The sequence below is a fragment of the Podarcis tiliguerta genome (assembly GCF_965153285.1).
Source record: "Podarcis tiliguerta genome assembly, chromosome: 13".
In the NCBI taxonomy this organism is placed as follows: domain Eukaryota; kingdom Metazoa; phylum Chordata; class Lepidosauria; order Squamata; family Lacertidae; genus Podarcis; species Podarcis tiliguerta.
The window spans coordinates 32989232-32998721 of NC_139546.1; positions in this window are offsets into that span (position 1 = coordinate 32989232).

Below are 9490 nucleotides of genomic sequence, written 5' to 3' on the forward strand. Positions count from 1 at the left end.
GTGTCCAACTCTTCGTGACCCCAAGGACCAGAGCACGCCAGGCACTCCTGTCTTCCACTGCCTCCTGCAGTTTGGTGAAACTCATACTGGTAGCTTCTAGAACACTATCCAACCATCTCGTCCGCTGTCGTCCCCTTCTCCTTGTGCCCTCAATCTTTCCCAAGTTAAACTTCCCCAAATCCTTCAACCGTTCCCCATCAGGCTTGGTTTACACAGGACACTTGTTCCATTGAATTGCACTTGCCATGTTACTGCCCATTCACTCATTTCGGAGGGGTCCTTTTGGAGACCCCTTCTTCCTCCTCCCCCCCAACAATGTACTGTACTATCATACTCAACTTTGGCCACCTCACTGCTCTTTCCTGACACTGGACTGTTGAATGAACAAGTTAAAAAGGAAGAAACCTCCTCTTTTCCCTCCCCGATCCTTGTGACTCCCAGTTTCCCTCACCCCTCACCATTGGCCATGCTGCCTGAGGCTGATGGGAGTTTGAGTCCAAGGAAGTCAGGGGGGTTCCACAGGTTCTCCATCCCTGCCCTACAGCACCCCAGACATTTAGGCCTCTTCGCTGTTTGAATAGCTTTTACGTTCCTCCGAAGGCTTAGCCCGCTTCCCTGCGGTTTCCACTCATTTGGCACTGCAGACAAGATGCACCCACTTCTTTGTGTGGTGATTTAACTTCTAGAGCCCAGATGAGGGAGGGAGAATTCTGAAGAACAGCCATGCTAGTAACTCTGCACAAAGAGCATTTCAGCTTGACGTCCCTGAAATGCGAAAAGCGAGAGGCAAAGTGGAGGCAGTGATTTATTTATGTCTTGAGACGAACAGTTGCCAATGATAACAGCAACATTTATGGGGACCAGGAAATAGGAACAGTCCCTAATACTGTAAAGAGGGACAGTAAGAGTGCTTGCATTTTGTTTTCACGATGACAGAGGCAGGTTGCCAGCCTGGCTCTGTAGGCGACAGACAGCGTTCTGTCAAAATGTGGCAATGCCCTTCTCTTTTTCTTACCCCAGCAGGTGCCCTGATAGTAAACGGGAGCCGAGAGGCCTCTGCTTGCTGTTCACACTCTGGAGTTACAGAAGGGTTTAAAGAGCCCTTTGCTGGTGAGGATGAGCCGGTGTGATGAGGCAAATTCTGCGAGCCTTTCAATTCTTTCTTAGCATCGACCTGTTGAAAATGAAGGACTGTGGGAAGGAAGGGCCACAAGAGGGGAGAAAGGGGAAACTCCCAAAACCTCTTGAGTTACTGCCATCTTCAGAGTGCTGCAAAGCCCACTCAGAAAGCCCACAATTCCCACTCATGATTCTAGTATAGTGTCTTCCAAACATGGGTCTCCAGCTGTTTTTGGACTACCATTCCCATCATCCCTGACCACTGGTCCTGCTTGCTAGGGATGATGGGAGTTGTGGTTCATCCGCAGCAGGAGACGCAAATTTGGTAAACACTCTTCTACTCCACCTGCTGTCCACTCTACATGATAGGCAAGGCTTGGGACAGTATAATACTTTCCCCCCCTCTTGTGTGCCCTCCTTGCTTCTTTCCTCTTCCAGCCAACATCGAGCTAGTCAGTGATTGCTCCGCTCTTCCCTCATTTATGCAATTTATGCAGACCCCTCCACACCCAAATATATGCAAATATGTTTTGATTCCCACAAACCATACTCGGCCCAGGCTTCATTTTCTCTTCATGCAGAAATTATAGGCACCTTCAAATATCCTAAGAGCTGTCCCATGGAAAACTGAGCAATTTCTCTTTAGAAGCTTCCTCTTGGCTACTGTTTCTTTTCCTAGAGATCCACCCAAAGAATCTGGTCCCACCGCTTGCTGTTTCTTTTCCTAGAGATCCACCCAAAGAAGCTTGTTTTGATGCTTATAAATTATAGGCGTCTTCAAATATCCTAAGAGCTGTCACGTGGAAAACAGAGAAATTTCTCTTTAGAAGCTTCCTGTTGGTGCTGGGCTGCTGTTTCTTTTCCTAGAGATCCACCCAAAGAATCTTGTTCCACCGCTTGCTGGACCCAGCACCAAATATTGACCAATGAAAAGCATCTGACTTATACCCACATTGCCAAACTCCCCAAATGTAACATATTGCGGGTGGGGCTGAGAGTCTAGTTCAGCCTACTGAAAAATATGCATGACTGAAGTGTTCATGCAAGACATAATAAGTTTATGGGAATAAACATTGGAACAGACTCAGAACAACTTGCAATGTCAAAAGAAAGAACGTAACACTTACCCAATCTGTAGTTCAGCCCAGGCTAATTGGCGAAGTTAAATATATGGGAGAACCAAGCTGGATGTTTAGAAATACATTTCAAGGCTCCCGAACTGGGGCCCAGTTCCAAACTGGACCATTTCCTACCAATCCTGAAATAAGGAAGAATATTTATGTTGTTGATATGCTTATGTGTGCATGATTCAATTAGGATTCCAGGGGAAATGGTCCAGTTTGGAACTGGCTCCCAGTTCAGTACCCTATAAATATATTCCTAATAATCCTGTCTGGGTCTCCCACATATTTAACCTTACCAATTACAGTAGGCTATAGATTGGGCAAGTGTTATTCTTTCCTTTGAAGTTATTGCTTGGATTAAGATGAATGTGCTCCCAAAGATGGTTTTTTTTTGTTTTTGTTTTTTTTTGTTTCAAGCCCTCCCAATTATAGATAATGTGAAATATTTTAAAGAATGGCAGAAAGCATTATCTAGATTTATCTGGCAGGGGAAGAAACCCAGAATTAAATATAAACTACTTGCAGGTTCTAAAGAAAGAGGGGGATTCTCCCTGCCAGACTTTAAAATTTATTTTGAAGCTGCTGCACTTTGTTGTATTAAAGAATGGATGCAATTAGAAGATGCAGACCTGTTAGATTTGGAGGGATTTGACAATGTGTTCTGTTGGCATGCATATTTATGGTATGTCAAGGTAAAGGCCCATAAAGCATTTAAAAACCATGTAATTAGGAAATCGTATAGTGTTTGGATAAAATAGAAAGATCTTTTAGAAAGAAAGACGCCCAGATGGCTTTCACCAATGGAAGCAAAGGCCCAGAAAAACTAAATATGAATACCAAATGGTTGAGATACTCAGATTTATTATTGGAAGATGAAGGTTACAAATTAAAACCATTTGATCAAGTTAAAGATAAGTTAAACTGGTTACATTATCACCAGATTAATGAATTGTACAAATTGGATAAGAAAAACAGTTTTGCTTCTGAAAAATCTAAGTTGGAGACGGAGTTGTTGGATACTAAAGGTAAAAATTTATCTAAAATGTATAAGTTATTGTTGGAGTGGCATACAAAAGATGAACAAGTTAAATCTGTGGTGATAGGTTGGGCAAGAGATGTAGGACATAATATAATGTTTGAGGAGTGGGAAAGATTGTGGAAGAAAGGGGTCAAGTTCACTGCATGTACTGTGTTAAAGGAAAATATAATGAAAATGATGTACAGATGGTATTTGACTCCTGTTAAATTAGCAAAGATATATCATAACTGTCAGGGGTTCAGGAGCAGAGGCACAGGAGAGGGAGGAAATGGAGAGCGAAGGGGAGGAGTCCGAAGGAAATGTCAGCGATGACAGCGATCCGAGGTCTCTGAGTCTGTCCAGTGAATCAGAGGATTCACAAAAAGGGGCTCCCATGGTCAGGGCAAGGGGAGTACCCAGGGGGGCACTTCAGGGAGAAGGGGCCAGAGGGGACTCAGAGAGCAGCAGCTGGAAATCTGGACCAGCGTCCACACCAGAGGGAAGTAGGGGGGAGGAGTCCCAGGCATCGGGATCAGGCGGCGCGCTACCAGCGGGAGAACATGAGGCGGGATTGACCACGCCTCCGTCAGGGAGCGAGGAAACGGTTAAGAGGAAGGTTAAACGCGCGCGCGCGCCAAGTTCAAATGTACAGGAAGGCGGCACAGTTGGCAGCCCGGGTAGGGAGCCAAGTCCTAAAGCCCGCCGAAGAGAGCGGGAGGAGTCAGGAGGGTCAACGTCTGCGTCAGAGGAGTCCAGGAGGGAGGAGACCCCGGGGGGCAGCAGGACCCAGAGGAGAAAGGAGAGAAGGGAGAGGTGGAGTAAGATTAGAGTCTTAAACTGGTGTACAGGGGGCGGAGATTCAGACGGAGCTTCGCCGGTCTAGACTCCAGACGTAGAGCTGGGGCGCTGAGGCTTGGAAATGGAAACTATTCTTCAATAAAGACTTTGATACTTTACTACCGGCTAGCGTTGGTCCTTTGTGAGCTGGGACCAGGAGCCAGCTCTGACAATAACTGTGACAATCTATGTTGGAAATGTAAAGAAAAGGAAGGAACCTTTTATCATATGTGGTGGACCTAACCCAAGGTGAAAGACTTCTGGGGAAAGATTTATAATTAATTGGGGGGGGGAATGTTGAAATATACATTTATAAAGAAACCAGAGGCCTTTCTTCTTGGAAGAACAGGTTTGGAATTGCCCAAGAAAGATGTTAAATTATTTTTGTATGCACAACTGCTGCTCCAATTTTACTAGCTAAAAAGTGGAAAACGCAATAATTATCAATGGTGGAAGAATGGCAGATGAAGATGATGGATTTTTTGGAGCTAGCCTACCTAACCGAAAGAGTTAGCGACCAGGAGGAGGAGGAGTATCAGGAAGAATGGACTAAATTTAATGATTATTCAGTTAAATATGTTAAGCTAAATGAATTGGAAACAGTTTGCAGATACTTAATTGGCTTAGGATTTTATATAAGTTAAGTGATGAATTAATATGTTTAATTTCAAAATGAAAAGATCTAAGGATGTTAATGTTCAAGTTAAATTTTATAAGAATTGGGATTTGGAAAACCATTAAAAGGATATGCATTGAAATTCAACCAAGGGGAATCGAGGAAGACTCTTAACAATGTTAATAAGTGTAATTTTTAATACTATTTTGATTTTTTTGTTTGTTTGTTTTATGTGTTTCTTTGTTTATAATTTTGTGGAAATCAATAAAAAAATTTGGGGTGAAAAATGAAATAAGGAAGAATATTTATGTTGTTGATTTGCTTATGTGTGAGTAATTCAATTAGGATTCCAGGGGAAATGGTCCCGTTTGGAACTGGCTCCCAGTTCAGTACCCTATAAATATATTCCTATTAATCCTGTCTCGGTCTCCCACATATTTAACCTTACCAATTACACTAGGCTGTAGATTGGGTAAGTGTTATTCTTTCTTTTTATGTTCCAAGTTATTCTTTGGAGTCTTCTTCTCTGTTTATTCCCATAAACCTATTTATGGGAAAGTCTTGAATGAATGCAGCGATGGATGGCATTAAAAGGGCTCCTTCGATCACCGAAGAGGTTGAGATGTCATGATGGCGCTGAGCTGAGCGAACCAGAGCCGCGTGCAGCCCGTTTGGGCCGAGATCCCGTCCCGTTCCGCAGACATCGGCGTCCAGGCTGTGCCCAGGTAAGCCCGGCAGGCATCAGGAAAGGCAGGGAAGCTACTCCCTTGCCAGGGCGCGTACGCCCCGTCCCGAATCCCAGCCAAGGCCGTGGGAGGCTGGGACGCGGGAGAGGCAGCAGTGCCGACGGAAAGAAGAGCCCGAGAGAGACGGCACTCGCGGGGGCGGGGAGGCTGGGATAGACGGCGATAAAAGGGCTGCCCCTGCTCCGACGGCACCGAAGAGGTTGAGCTGGCAGGATGGCGCTGAGCGGAGTCAACCAGAGCCACGTGCAGCCCGTTTGGGCCGAGATCCCGTCCCGTTCTGCGGATATCGGCGCCCAGGCTGTGCCCATGTAAGCCAGCCCCGTCGGGCAGGGACCCTCTCCCGATGGCGACGCCATGGCCCGGCCCTTCTCCTCTTTACTCTCGCTTCCCGCTAGCTGACCTTCTTCTCCCCCTCCTCCGGTAGCACCGGCCTCAGATTTGAGCCGCTGTCGAAGCAACTCTTAGAGATAATCTACCGCGTCACCGCGAATCCCAGCAACCTGAGCGCTCTGTCCGCCGAGAACCTTCTGGCGGACCCCGTCAACTCCAGGGTGAGTCTGTCTCCCTCCCCGTCGGGCAGGGGCTCCAGACGTGGGTCCCTCCTTCGCCCCTTCGCCCCTCTCTGTCCTCTCTAACGCTCCCCCCCCCCTTCGCCGCTCCCACAGCTGCCGAACCAAGACATCCAGGTGGTAATGAACGTCAGCTTCTAGATAACAGCGCCAGCGTCTCCATCGACAGCCTCCCCGTCATGCTGACCTCCAAGTACCGCTAGGCCAGAGAAGCAGCCGGCGCCCTCCGCAGAAGTGCCGCCTGGACGTGGCAGCCTCGACCACGTCCCACCCCCCACCCCCCAATAAACCTGCTTTTAGCTCTCACTGCTCTCCCGGAGTCTATTTAGGCTGAACGGGGTGGGGGATGGGGGGAAATAATGGAGTTGGGAAGGACACTCAGAGTCATCTAGTCCAACCCCCAGAATCAAATCGTCCCTGGCAGACGGCCATCCATCCTCTGCTTCAAACCTTCTAAGGAAGGAGAGTCCAATTCCTCCCGGGAGTGTCCCTTCCCCCGGAGAATAACTCTATAGCAGGGGAGCTTGCAGGCCTGGAGGGGCCCAAGATGGCAGGAAACACCATTTTGCTTATTGAGAAGGGCGGAAGGAAAGGAGCTGATCAGCAGTTCCCAATTGGTAGTCTGCAAAACTCACCTAGAGGGTCAGTATGTGGCTGGTACATACCCGTCAACAGTCTGGGACGTCCTGTTTTCTTGGGGGGGGGGGGGGTCATACAAAATTTTGATGCCCCAAAGTGCTCACGCCTTCTCCTCCTCCACTCCCCCAGTATGGCCAGCCTGCATAGAGCACCAGCCCCACATTACCCCTCCCAAGAGACTCTTCTGCAGGTGCCTTCTTGCCTGGCTTCCATGCTCAGCCTTTCGTGTACAAGGGGAGAAATGGTCTGCAAAGTCACACACGCTTGTCTTCTTTTAGCTTCTGGGTTAGCTGAACCGGGGAATTCTGCTGCCACTCACACTTCCACCTTCTCATAGATGTGGCCTACAGCCACTCTGCCACTCATAAGCGTGCACCAAAAGTGTACGTCTGTGTTTGGATAGCAATACATGGGCAGCTCCCTGCATGATGGCCTATATTACCTATAATAACCACTTGGTTTGGTGTGGATAGGAATGTATGTGTCGGTGATCCACCCTGGACACCTATAATGACCACCCACTTTGGTGACCACAGGAAATGAACCCTTGGTTGCAATCTGTGGCGAAGGTGTCAACTTATCATCCCTGGTTGCTGATCCCCTGGAATTCCTTCCAGGACAGTCTTGAGGGCTCCCTGCTACCTCCAACTTTGTCTCTCAACACATAGTGACTCTGAATCTGCACCCGCTCCTTAAACTTGCTACTTCTTTCAAGTCTGGAATGATTAGAGGCGCCCTCTTTGTTGGTGCTGGTGGTGTTTGTGTTCCTTGACATCCACTGGAAGAATCTTGTTCCACCACTTGCTGTGTCCAGCACTAAATATTGAACAAAGAGGGGCATCTGATTAATACCCAAGTGATTGTGCAAGGCTTTCCCATAAATAGGTTTATGGGGGGAAACAGAGGAAGAGGTTTCAAGCAACAACTTGGAACATAAAAAGAAAGAATAATACTGACCCAATCTATAGGTCAGCCCAGCATAATTGAGCTGTAATTTCTAGGCTACTGAACTGGGGCTCAGTTCCAAACTAGACCATTTCCCCTAGAATCCTAATTAACGAATAAGCAATTAAACAAAATTCTTCTTTCTCATTTCAGCGTTGGTAGGAAATGGTCCAGTTTGGAACTGGGCTGCAGTTCAGTAACCTAAAATACATTTCTAATAATCCAGTCTGCTTCCCACATATATTTAACCTCACTAATTAGACTGGGCTGAACTATAGATTGGGAAGCGTTGTTCTTTCTTTTCATGTTCCAAGTTGCTGCTTGAAATCTGCTCCTTTGTTTATTTCCATAAACCTGTTACGCGTTGCATGAACTCTTCAGTCCTGCGTATTTTTAAGGAAACTGAACTAGATTCTCAGCCCCACCCTCAATATGTTCCCCTTTTGGGTGGCTTGGAATGGGGAGAACGGTCTCTGCTTTCCTGCTGCTTCGCCAGTCCTGATCCCCACAAGAACCCGCCCCCCTTCTTTCTTGCCAGCCAAGTTTCCTGGGAGCCCCTTGGGGAGAGGACGCCGAGGGCCAAATGCCCCCATTCAGCTGGATGGACCGATCCTTCCTCTCTCCCGCACCTGCAGTCCTGCCGGCGACTGGCCTGGCGGGCAAAGGAGCGACCCATTTGGTTCGATTTGGGCCGTAGCTTCCACCCAAACCCCCCGCAGGCGAGGACCTGAGAGAGAACCTCTGCGCACGGCTTTCTGGGAGACCCCATTCCTCCCCTCCCCTCGTGCCCCTCTGCCGTGCGCAGCAATGGGGGGAGAAGACTGACTGTCTGGACTACCGAGTCATCATCGCCCAGGGAACGTCCAGCGAAGATGCTCGACGGTGTCCGTCTGGCAGCAGGCAGCGGGACTTGCGAGGAGGATGCTCACTTGCCAGGGCTCGTGCGCCCCGTCCCGGATCCTTGCCGAGGCCGTGGGAGGGAAGGACGCGCCGAGGGAGACGCCCCCGGGGGGCAGGGCGGGCGGTGATAAAAGGGCTGCCCCGGCTCCGACGGCACCAAGAGGTTGAGCTGGCAGGATGGCGCTGAGCGGAGTCAACCAGAGCCACGTGCAGCCCGTTTGGGCCGAGATCCCGTTCCGTTCTGCGGATATCGGCGCCCAGGCTGTGCTCAGGTAAGCCCGCCCCGTCGGGCAGGGACCCTCTCCCGATGGCGAGGCCATGGCCCGGCCCTTCTCCTCTTTCCTCTCGCTTCCCGCAAAGCTGACCTTCTTCTCCCCCTCCTCCAGTAGCACCGGCCCCATCACGACGAAACTGAGGAAGTACCTCTTCCAGTTAACCTGCGGGCTCGAGGACGACCCCAGCAACCTGAGCGCGCTGCCCGCCCAGAACCTGCTCGCGGACCCCTTCAACTCCAGGGTGAGTCTGTCTCCCTCCCCGTCGGGCGGGGGCTCCAGACGTGGGTCCCTCCTTCGCCCCTTCGCGCCTCTCCGTCCTCTTTAACGCTCCCCGCCTTCGCCCCTCCCACAGCTGCCGAACCAAGACACCCAGGAGGAATCGAGCATCTTCAGGCAGGCTGCGCTCATCGTCAAGGCGGTGCTCCGATACCGCTAGGCCAGAGAAGCAGCCGGCGCCCTCAGCAGAAGTGCCGCCTGGACGTGGCAGCCTCGACCACGTCCCTCCCCACCCCCCCCACCCCCAATAAACCTGCTTTTATCTGTCACTGCTCTCCCGGAGTCTATTTAGGCTGAACGGGGTGGGGGGTGCGGGGAAATAATGGAGTTGGGAAGGACACTCAGAGTCATCTAGTCCAACCCCCAGAATCAAATCGTCCCTGGCAGGCGGCCATCCATCCTCTGCTTAAAACCTTCCAAGGAAGG